General features: G+C 35.5%; 2 long non-coding RNA genes across 2 annotated transcripts; both read left to right on the plus strand.

Annotated features, from left to right (window-relative positions):
- The first annotated feature begins 717 nt into the window (after positions 1-717).
- On the plus strand, positions 718-2,935 carry LOC145166219 (uncharacterized). Its single transcript, XR_013740448.1, has 2 exons — positions 718-969; positions 2,457-2,935. It is a non-coding gene; the product is annotated as an uncharacterized LOC145166219 (long non-coding RNA).
- A 3,163-nt stretch (positions 2,936-6,098) lies between these two features.
- On the plus strand, positions 6,099-6,967 carry LOC145166220 (uncharacterized). Its single transcript, XR_013740459.1, has 3 exons — positions 6,099-6,243; positions 6,501-6,832; positions 6,938-6,967. It is a non-coding gene; the product is annotated as an uncharacterized LOC145166220 (long non-coding RNA).
- Positions 6,968-12,891: the final 5,924 nt, after the last annotated feature.

Below are 12,891 nucleotides of genomic sequence, written 5' to 3' on the forward strand. Positions count from 1 at the left end.
CCCTTACATTCTTATCAAAAAAATTTCATGATACTCAATAATTTTAACAATTTTAGTTAATTTAAATGTGAGAATATCGCAGGAAAAACGGACAAATGGGAAAGGGTGGTGATACATTAAGCTAATTTTTTTGGCTTAAGTCATTAAGTCATTCCGTCTAGATTAAGTAAAAAACAAAACAATCATGTGATTAACCCATTAAGCTCATTAAGTTAAAAACAAACAATAATATAAAGCTTACTGAATTAAATCTTGTGCGAACACGAATAATAAAAGAAGGGGGCTGAAAATATTTTTATTGGTATCAATGTGTATCTATATGTATATGCACATTGTAATATGTATCTATGTGTATATGTACATTGTTGAATGCGGAAAAGCAAATATAAATTTATATGTATATGTATATTTAAAGGGAAAAGTGATTTTAACTTATAGTAATTATAAATCATGAGATAATATTTTCTTTTGAACTAAAAATTTTTTTTTTTTTAGAAAACCTTAGAAAAAGAATTAAACATATAAAACAATCAATAACTATATCTGCATAAAAAGAAGAATTTGTTTTTTTAGAAAACCTTAAAGAACTAAGAAGTAATTAACATATAAAACAACTAATAATTATCAAACTTATCAAGATATAAAAAAATTAATAAAAGAATGATAATACTTTATCTTTTATCGGAGAAAGCGTCTACCACTATTGTTAGACAAAAAGACACTCCATCCAATTTCCAACTATAATTCGTAAACACATAGATAAAGAAGTTCTAAAAAAAAGGCAACGGAGAGACATACAATAATCAGTACAACAAGAGGAGACGGTCGGCGAATGGTGAGAGATAGAGAGGCAGACGGAATCATGACCCACTAGGGGCGACCGACGATCGACATATGTAGACTGAATGGCGGACGACGTATGCGTAGAGGTGTTAAAGCGACTCAAAGCACTCAGTTGGAGGCCAAGAGGTAAGCGGCGCACCAGTGTATCCCTTGCAAAACAGTTTTGATTCTCTTGAAATATTAAAAAAAAAATTTATATTGTGTTTGGGGATTTTCAAAATTTTGAAGGGTTTTTGAAATTTTCAAATAACAAACTGTCATTTTGATTTTTTCAAATATTTTTGAAAGTTTTTTTTTTTTTTTTTTAAAATTTGGTTTAAAAGGATATAATTTACATTTTAGATCAATGTTCTGGAATTTTATACAGACAAAATTGAAAGAATGATCCGTGTGGTTAGGTGGAAATGCTACTTTGGTCAAAAAAAAGTTTGGACTAGCACTTATGGTCCAAAGGTTTTCATTTTGTTGTCACTTGGTCCATTTTGGTTTCATTTTTTATAAAATGACGATTTTACCCTTCATATTTTTTTTTTCATTTTTTATTATAGAAATAAAAAAATAAAAGAAAAAGAAATCTCTCTCTCTTTCATCACCATCATCGATCAGTGGCCTATCATCGTTCTACATCCATTAAACACAAATGTTGGTGACTCTTTGCACCCCCTCACTCCCTCGCCAATACGCTGACCACCACCGGTGGTAATCTACACAGCGTCGCCGGAAAAATCGAGCATTAAGAATGGAGATGAAGCTCGAAGAAGAAGGAAACAGAGGGTATCAACAGATCGAGGAAGGGAGAAAAAAGAAGTGGTGACAGAGATTGAGTTCCAGCGTTGATGTAAGGTGTTACCCAGATCTGTTCGTCTTAAGATTTTCGTCTGAAACCCTAAACGACGTCTAAAACCCTAGAAACTAGAAACTAGAAGGGGGTGGTGCTTGAAACCCTAATGTGTGAAGATCCTCGAATCATCTCTCAGTAACAGCGAATTACGAAGAATCAGAATAGATCAGATGATGAAGGAATAGTGGTTGGAGGAGGCGCTTACGAACGATGCGATGGTGGGTGAAGGGATGGGTGTTTGGTGGTGCTACACGACCGAAGGGAGGCGTAGAGGGGCTGCATAGGTGGGGATGGCCTCCCATGGCTCTTTAAAGCATCCGCCATTGCCTTCAGGGCCGGATTTAAATATCATCAAATGTCTAAGACGAACCAGATAAAAAGGACCCATGTTGTTATTATATATATATATATATATATATATATATATATATATATATATATATAAAAGTTGGGTTCTAAAAAAATTTGGGCCTTATACAGCTGTCTGCCCCCTCCCTCCCCCCCCACCCCCAACACCCCATGTTGTCCTCATTAGTAAATGGATAAAATAGTGAAACTCAAATGGTAAATGTTTTTAAATGAAAATTAATTTGAATCCATAAAATTGATGAAATTGTGGTTTGACCTTGACAAAGATATCCCAATGTACGTCACCCAGTTCAACATTTTAATGACTTGATTGGAAAATAATAAAATAAAAGATTATTAAATGGGATAGTAAGTACATTGCTATTTTGAGTCTATAAAATTTGTATGATTGTAAAATTTCCAGGTGTAGTTGTTTACGGACGGGAATTAAAATATTAGCACGCGTTGAATTCATAGTGAGAAGCAATGACACACAGCTAGTTGGAGAACCAACATGAGAATTTGGTGATGTCATCCTTTTTATTGGTATAATAGAAATACTACAAGATTATGATAAAAGTAAGAAGCTTGAACACGTGAATAAATCATTCCAATGTGATCCCACTTCCATTTCTGCCGTCGATCCAAAATTTTATTTTAAAAGATTTAAGGATTTTATATTTAGAGTTTTTTTAGATGACAGTTAAAAAAGTTGTTACATGATTTGAGATCAAAGCAAGAACCGGTAGACATCAAATGTATAGTTAGTCAAGAGTATATGGTATTGACCGTGTATACCGGTGTACATGTAACTTAAGATGTAGACAAGATAGTGGTTAGAGGTTACTAAAGATAGTGGTTAGAGGTTACTAAAGATAAAGATATAGACTATTTTATATGAAATGTGTTGTTAGTTTTATTGTGCTTGAGTAGGTTTATGTTTTTCTTGAATTACTAAAATCTACAAACTCTAGTTGGGTTTGTGTTGATGAAGTAAAAAACAAACCGAAAAAGGGAAACAAATACTTGTCTACGTTTATTATTATTAGATAAACATGTATCGTACGCCTACGGGCATTTGGTGTAACGAGAGTTTGGCATAAAATAATCACACTATTAGTTTCGGCACAAAGCTTTTAGCTTTCAAGAAAAACACCAAAGAAAACGGAAAAACGTCATTGACAGTACAGTTTTTCGCTTTTATTTTAGACAAAGACTTCATAATCTAAAAGTTACTTCAAGTGGCTTTTGTAAGATTTTAGCTTTTCAAAGCTTTTAGCTTTTGGGTTTTATATAATTTTACACATTTAAAAGTTAACAACTACTTTTTCTGAACACTTTTGCACAAATAAAACCTATAACTTCCAGCTACAAGGTACAAACTAGTTTTTTCAAACACGCCCGATATACATACATAAAACAGGTGACTATCTCATTTAAATATTAAAACGGAAAGTACTATATCATACCATAGTCGACTCGAAAATTTTTGCAAAAAAAAAAAAAGAATGAAAAACATCAAGTTTTATATAATCGAATAAAATTAATGATTAAATATAAACTAAAAGTATTAGAGAAGTACTATAATAACAATTTTAAAAATTTTAGTTTTTTTAATTGGAAGAAATTTTATAGTAAGTTAGGTAAAACTTAGTTAAAGAAAAGATTACAGCGAACTAAGTTTAGATTTTGAAACCAACAAATCTAGCTCATTTTCATTTTTTCATTAATATTATTAGATAACCAAAAGTAAAAGTAAGAATGTGTGACATTTTTTTATCGAATAAGGTATATTTTTTTGGGGTTTTATAAAAAAATCCAAGAGTTTTGAAACGTCCAAAGAACCCAAAAAGTTGTAAAAACAACATCCTAACATCTCCACCACATTAAGCATGAATTGTTCGCCCAACAAAACCAATCTTGAACTATGTGAAAATAAGGTATATCTAAGTTTCACCCACGTACAATTGGTATTCAAATGGAAGAACCAATGTAAAAGAAAATAAATTAGTGATCAGTCGACTCTGTATTTAAATAGCCATATAATTTTGTATTGTATATTTTATGAATAATAGGTTACAAGGGGTCTTTATATATAGAGATAAGCATTACACTTAGGTAAATTATAAGAGTGTCTAATATGCTCCCACAAGCTAAGGATGGGGAACGATATGCAGTTCGAATCATAGAAAGAGAAATCTTGGAGTTAACAATGACTTTGTAAAGATGTCAACAATATGATCATATGTTAATATGAATTGAACACGGACATATCCGGATTTGAAACCACAATGCATGTGTGGAAGATGTGTTGACATCATGTTCACTGAGAAGATCTTGGAGCCAAGTAAGTTTAGCAACTGTGTTAGTACGACTTGTGTCTTTAAACTCTATAGAAGAGTGAAAAACAATATGTTTCTTGAGTTCGGTCCATGAAATAATGAAACACCCAAATATAATTTCATTTTCAATCCAAAAGATTTGATATCATGCACTTTGGTCCTTACGTCATGCGTACTTGGGGCGTACGTATGGCGTAGCTCTTTAAAGTGGGAACGTGAATTTGAGTGAGTACGTCGTGCGTACTCATTTGTACGCAGGGAGTACGTGGAAACCCTAATTTTTAGGGTTTGAGCATTATTTAAGCATCCTTATCTCCTTAAAACCCTTTCCATCATCAGCCTCCATCTCCCAAATCGTCCCTTGCTAACCCTAATTCATTGAGTGAGCATTTTTTAGCTTGAGACTGTGTATTTGTTGTTCTTGAAGGAAGAAGAAGATAGTGGAATGATCTTGGAAGCTCATGGCAACCTAGATCCAGAAGTATCTCACCCTCAAGCATCCCTTGAAGGTATAAAGTTTGAATCTTGATGAGTGATAGTTGTTGTTGTAAGCAAACTCTAACCATACAAGAGCTCAAAAGGTGGGGCACCAATGTTGGAGTGATAGTTGTTGTTGTAAGAAAACTCCGCAAGAGGTAGGTAGGAATCCCAACTCCCACCAAAATCTATGTTACAAGCCCGCAACATATCCTCGAGTGGAACATCTCAGAGAACTGCTCCCATGATACTGCAGCTCGCTGCTCTAGAGTGTGTGAACTAGTAACCAGCCTCCACTAATCATTCGCTCTAGAACGAAGAAGGCTCAGAGCGCACTTGACCTTCTGGTCAGCTGGGCAAGAGCAAGTAAAGAAACGTCCCTCAACATATGACAGCCACCTCATAGAAATGATCAGATCCTGAACCCCGTCAAACACCAGGGGGCTTCGTATTGTCGAAGTCCTGGTACTGAAAATTTATCCCAATGCTAATCTTGACCGCATCAACGGCTGATGTAGCTGCAGCAGCGGTAGTCTCAGAAAGTGCAACTTATCGGTCACCGAAGAACTCCATCATAGAGGTCTTGATAGACCCAAACAACTCCGGTATCTGCTCCCGGACAATAGAAAGAACCTCCTCACGAATAATCTCCTTAACCCGGTCTTGGATTAATCCTAGCCCATCCTGGCCACCCGTTCCGGCACCAATGCTGACCTATTGGATTGTGTATACTGGTTTAGGATGTTTCTATGTTGTAGTGATCTGTTAAGATTTACATGATTATCTATTTGTTGTTATACGTTTTATATTTTGCATATATCGACATAGTGTGGTTTGGGTTGAGGAAATATTGCTCTGTATGGAAGCCAACAAACTTGGAGCAATCCATACATGCGCTATGGGCTAGAAAGGCATGTCAGACTCATGTTGTGAGCTCATGGGTGATTTAGCACGATGGTTGTGAACCTAGTATGCATGTTGTTATATGTTTGCGTGGTGATATTTTGGAGAACTCACTAAACGTTGTCTTACGGTTTAAGTGTTATGTTTTAGGTACTTCTGATGATCGGTTCAAGGCGAAGGCGTGATCGTAAACATCCTTCGGTGATATGCTTGGGAGATATTTATGACACACTGATTTTGGGATATTTATATTTGATACTTGGTTTTTTACTTGGGCTTTGATTGAGAACAATGATTTTACCTTAATTGAAAAATGGAAAATTTTATCATGATTAATGGGATGTTACAGGTTGGTATCAGAGCCCTGGTTTGAGCGAATTGGATAAGCATTCGTGTGAATCCAGAATCAAACTAAGGATATTATTTTCAAGATAACCAAGGAAGGATGAGATATGTACGATCAGCCGAAGCAAGAAAGTATACCCCAAGGTACCCACACTATTATTTGCTTATGGTGATTATGGTAGAATTGCATGCTAGTTGTAAGCTAGGTATCCTCAGGAATTACATGATAGAATTTCCTGATGTTTGATGCATGATAGCCTAGGAGAACCTTTTGTATGATAGATGGAATTGACATCATTACTGTAGTTGCTTAGTGTGTCCATCATAGTTATACATAACTAAGATTTTATAGCATGAGAATGCTTGATTTAGCCTTATTTATGTTCCTTGTCTACTTGTAGGCTTAGGGTAGAGTCAAGTATTCGACTCTCTATGGAATCCAATGTTATGTATGATTGGCATGCACGAGCGGCTACAAAGTTGGTGGAAGTTTCATGAGAGAGTGTAGGTGTAGCAGGCCAGTTGAGGGATGATTAGCCACTCCTGAGAGAGTGAATAAAGGATGTATGTGTATCCTAGATGTTGGGTTGTTTTCGGGTACTTTGTGATGATCCATTGACACAAATATGGGTAGGTGTAGTATGGGCCCGTATTACTGAAAGCATTGGACCCGTACACATAGCAAGGAAGTCACAAAACCCGAGGGTTTATTCTCTTCATGATGGCTGTAAAAGTATGAATTGTATATATATATATATATATATATATATATATATATATATATATATATATATATATATTGGTTCTTTTTTCAATATGATGTTCACGAGGGGTTCAGGATCTGGAGTTGGTGGCCAGGATAGACCGGTGTTGACTGATAATCAGATACGGTGTAACACCCATTTCAGGTACAAATTTAATTTAAAAATGTCAATATTGTTCTGGGTGGCCACGACGTGGTGGAGCTTCACCACGGCGTGACATTATTTTATGGGGTGTAGGTTTTAATGAACCACCACGGCATGGCCATGAGGCGCCACGACATGGCAGCCAGTTTTGGTGAAACCATAATCCTTTGGGCTTTGAGCCCTTTTTAAAGGACATTATAGCAAGGGTTTCAAGGTCATCCAGCCTCCATCACCCTCTCAAGCACTGAAACCCTAACCTTAGCCTCCATCACTCTTGAAAGTTCATTCTTCACACTTTGTTGGCATTTTTGAAGGAGAAGGAAGCCTTTAGTGAGGATTATAATCTTGCAAGCAGCATATTCATCTTCTAGCTTCTCTTCTGGACTTGGGTGAGTGTTCAAGACTCAATATTTTCTTTCCTAGGGTGTTTGATCTTGGATTTTAGTCCCTTTTCTTCATGCTTTTTTAGGTTTTGTGTGACAACCGTCAAAATTGAGTCAAGTCAAAGTCAAACAAAGTCAACAAGTCAAAACCAATCGACTCAATTAAACCTTGTATATTAGGGTTTATACTATGTAATTACTGTACAATGCAATATCTTAATGAGAGAAACATCATTTGGAAAGTTCGTGTGTTGAATTTCCTAAGTAAACATTGAACCAAAACGATAAAACATTATTGCACACTCATCGGGAGTGTGTACGACACTAAAACACGGTTTAACGGGGTTTATGGACCTTGCGTTGCGAAGCCGGACACTCAAAAAGATCACAAATGAAACCTCTCTCAATCTCTTTCACTCAATCTCTCTCTATTAAAATCTCTCCCAAATCTCTCCTGAATCTCTCTCAAAAGTTACTTTAACTTTTTGTAATCATTTGGGTCATCTCGACCCTTAACCGAGTCAAAAACCACTTGAAACGGGGTAAAAACGGGTAAAATAACCTTAAGGAACCAAAACCCTCCTATTAGAAGCGAAAACTCTCATGAGAAGCCTCTTAGGACCGAAGCCTCTCATGAGAAGCCTCTCAGGACCGAAGCCTCTCATTAGAAGCCTCTCAGGACCGAAGCCTCTCATGAGAAGCCTCTCAGGACCGAAGCCTCTCATTAGAAGCCTCTCATGACAGAAGCCTCGCATGAGAAGCCTCTCAGACAGCCCATGCGAGAGGTCTCGCAGACGGCCCCTTTTTACCGGTTTTTCGACTACGACTTCGTTTTAACTCCGTTTTTCATTATTTTAACGTGGGATTTTCACCCAAAACTTTATTTTATAAACTAAGGCCCCAAAATATATAAATCTCCAGGGTTTTTATAAAAATATATTAAAAGAATTAGTGGTTGAACTAATTATTGAGGGAATATTTGCTTTTCCTTAATTTATGGCAAAAGCAAACCACCACCACCTCACTCTATGATTAGCCACTCTTTCCCACTACCCCTTGTCACCTTAGTGGACCTTTACACCCAATCTCCAGCTCTTCCCACGTTCTAAGAGCTGGAGAATTGGTCATCTCTCCTCATTCTCATTAACTTCTTTCATTCTACACTTAGCAACCAAAGAACACTCTCCAAAATTCTCTCATCTTTTCTCTCAACTTCAAGAACTTCAAGGCTTTCTCCAGGGATTTTTTTCTTCAATTAGTAAGTATCTTCATCATTCATATAATTATTACACTCCATTCTACTCAAATCATTGATATCTTACACAAATTCCATCTTATTCGGTGTTAGATTCTCGAATCATCAAGACATCTTCTTAGTGTTCTTGGGTTGAACACTTCCTCTCTCTTACTTTCATCTACTGAAACCACATAGGGTGAGTTCATACCCCTACATTTACATGTTCTTCTTAAGTTTTAAGGGGGGGGGGGGGGAATACAAGTAAAATCATCAAGAACACAATTAAACTTTTTCTAACAGATTACATCAGAAAAGATGGACTTCGATTACGGACTGTTTTGGTCAACTTAAATATTTTAGTTTTCAAAACTGTTCCAGGTGCAAGTAGTTCAAACTCTTAGCTTTAAAATGGCTACTTGCAAATCTCCATATGATTTTTCTACAATTTATGGTGATTTTTACAAAACTGCCTATCATTTCAGAGGCAAACCCGGACCAGTATGTGATTATGAACATTTTCACCTCTGTTAGAAATCACTAAAAATCATGATAAAATTTACGAACAAACTAGACTCATATTCCAAACTCTCACAATTTGCGGATTTGGATTTGGAGCTTTGATGAGTTTTCTATAAATTTTCTAAGAACAGTAACAGAAACTGTATTCAACAAAAAGCTGCTGTCAATTTCATTTCACCTTGTAACATGTTGAGCAAGGCGTATATCTTTTTGTGATTATATGTTATTGCAATATATGACATTTTATCTTAATATTTAGACACACATCAGTTTACAAATGGATTTGGACATATAAAATATAAAGAATAACAAGTGATTATAATCAAAGTACAACCGATACATTCAAACATTTAATAAACTATTTTGAATATAGTTTGCATACATTACAACGTACTACCCTTGGTTGATAAACTATAATAGGTATAGTTTATGATACATTACATAATACATACATTTAAAAAGGGTACATTTATACAAAGGATATTTTCATTAAGCAAGGTACGGCCATACGGTACCAAGTTTTCATAACACGTAATTCCGTTAATGACTTTATGAAACATTACATAACACATACATTTAAAAAGGGTACATTTATACAAAGGATATTTTCATTAAGCAAGGTACGGCCATACGGTACCAAGTTTTCATAACACGTAATTCCGTTAATGACTTTATGAAACATTACATAACACATACATTTAAAAAGGGTACATTTATACAAAGGATATTTTCATTAAGCAAGGTACGGCCATACGGTACCAAGTTTTCATTACACTACACGTAAATTCGTTAATGACTTTGTGAGACATTTACTTCAAATTACCATTAAGTCCTGTATTGTAACCAGAGTCTCCTTGAGGGAGAGCGTGATAGTTGTGTATAGATCTATATTGGGTTTGACAAACCTACACCTAAACTGCATGCAACAGTTAGACCGATAGGTCTGAGGTGACAAATGTCATAACATTTCCGACGCCTGAAGAACGTCGTTTCAGGCCAACTAGGTCATAGTATGGTTATAATAACTCACATGTGGTATTAACAAACATAGAATTTACGGGGATTTCACAAAAATCAAACGAGTTTATGTCGATTTAAACTTGCATTGTTTTACTATAAGGAACGAACACTACTTGTACATTTCGGTCTTTGGGTTTTAAGACTACATTTACACATTAAGGAAAATATTGGATTTTCTGGAACGAACACTACTTTTACAAGAAAAGGTTATAATAAACTCACACAAAGTATTAATGAATATTGGAATTTACGGGAACTTCATTAAAATTAAATAAGTTTACGTCGATTTAAACTTACATTATTTATTATAAGTAAGAACACTACTTGTACATTTCGGTCTTTGGGTTTTAAGACTACATTTACACATTAAGGAAAATATTGGATTTTCTGGAACGAACACTACTTTTACAAGAAAAGGTTATAATAAACTCACACAAAGTATTAATGAATATTGGAATTTACGGGAACTTCATTAAAATTAAATGAGTTTACGTCGATTTAAACTTACATTATTTATTATAAGTAAGAAAAGTTACTTGTACATTTCAGTCTGTGGATTTAAGACTACATATACATTTTAAGGAAAATATTGGATTTTTCTAAAACAAATACCACTTTTACAAACGAAAGGCTTTTAATAATACCAAAGAAAAGCTTATGAACTCACCAACCTTTGTGTTGACACTTTTTCAAACAACTTGTATTCTCAGGAAATCATTAAACAGGTAATCAAGTGCTTTTGAGGATAGGATGCTAAGGCGTCTACTATTTCATATTTTGTCAACATATTGTAATTGATTCATAAACATGTAATTCATACAATGATGTAACTTTTTCAATTATATATATGTTGGTTGTGTTTGCTTGAATTACTATTACAATTGTTGTTATGATACTATACATGAAGTCCTCCACCCCCGGACGTTTCCGCCATCCTTGGTTTGGGGGTGTGACATTTTGGAAGGTGGGATCTCATAAAGCTTGCAACTTTATGAATCTCTAGGCCATTTGGAGCATTTGACTCTTTGGATCTGAAGTAGACTTGAGTTTTGAGGCCATGTATGGAATCTTAGCCCTTTTTCCCTGAAAATGGAAAGAACATGCATTGGACATGCATGTCCCTAAAGCTATGATTTTTATGGTCCAGAAGGTGTAGGAAATCCTTCTGGAAACTTTGGAGAAGTAACTCTAAGGATTAAGTGCTTAAAAGGTAGTATGTGTTTTATGCTTCCATTAAGGACTTAGGGCTTTGGATCTTGACTTATTGGCAATGCCTAAAGGATAAAATTGAAAATTTTATCCATCTAGGTTATGGTTTGGACCTAGTTTGAGCTTAAGAACTCGTGGAATGGACTGGAAATCAGCTTAAGGAATTAAGTCATTCTGACTAATCCCCACGGTGTGGTGGTTGTGATGAGCACGCCTGTTTTGTCGTATTGCGACCACAACACGACGTGGCAGTCAACTATAGGTTGACTTTGACTGTTGACTTTGACCCATGTTTGACCTAAGGGTATTTTTGGTATTTTGAGTTGTATTTGAGATTGGACACTATTTGATGAATAGGTGATGGGTAGAGATGAGATTCGGAGCAGAGACCTATTCAACTATTTGTTCAGACTGAAAGGTGAGTTTTCCTCATTGTACTTGTGGGTTGAAGGCACCAATACCGGCCCACTAGGTTATGTATCCTGGTATGTAGGATGATGTTATGTTGGTTATATGATAGATTGGTAGATCTATATTATTATATGTATTTTCTAGATATGTGTTTATGTTATTTGTTGTGTATGTCGACATATTATGGTTGGGTTGAGGCGGTCCTGCTTTGTGCTAAAAGCCAAGATACATGGGGTGGTCCGGATAGGCTTTAGGCCCTACGAGGCGGTCCAGTCAGGCTGAAGACCAGGAGAGTGGTCCAGATAGATTGTAGGCCCTACGAGGCGGTCTAGTCAGGCTGAAGGCTCATATATGCATGTTGTCGTTTGTTATGTTGTGTGGTGGTACCTTGGGGGGAACTCACTAAGCTTTAGCTTACGTTTCAGTTTATTTTTTCAGGTACTTCAGAGGATCGTGGGAAAGCTAAGGCGTGATTGTACACATCTTCCTGTTTTTATGATATTGGATCTTGGGATACTCTGATTATGATTATACTTTTGGAACAAGGGTTTTTTTTAAACACTTTATGGTTAATGGGTTGTTTTTGAAAAACTTAAATTTCTATGATTTTTGGGATGTTACAAGTTGGTATCAGAGCCCTGATTTGAGAGAATTGGATGTGCATTCGTGTGAATCCAGACTCAAACTAAGGATATGTAAGTTTTCAAATAATTTCCAACATAAGTTCCAAAATAGTTTTCGAAAGTTGTTTTCAAAACTATTTTCAAAAGTAACCAAAGGAAGGATGGGAAGTGTACGATTAGTCGGAGCTGTAAAGAATACCCCAAGTTACCCCACTATTATTTGATATGATGTTTATGATAGAACAACATGCTAGTGATAGGCTAGGGATCTTCAGGAATTTCATGATAGAATTGCCTGATGTATGATGCCTGATAGCCTAGGGTTACTTCTTGATTGAAATTAACATCATTACTATAGTTTCTTAGTTTATGATTCATAGTTGTACATAACTAAGATTTTATAGCTTAAAAATGTTTAATTTAGCCTTACTTCATGTTCCTTGTTTGGTTGTTGTCTTAGGGTAGATTCAAGTATTCGACTG

Source organism: Lactuca virosa, chromosome 1, assembly GCF_052849685.1.
Source record: "Lactuca virosa cultivar CGN04683 chromosome 1, Lactuca_virosa_CGN04683_v6, whole genome shotgun sequence".
Lineage (NCBI taxonomy): Eukaryota > Viridiplantae > Streptophyta > Magnoliopsida > Asterales > Asteraceae > Lactuca > Lactuca virosa.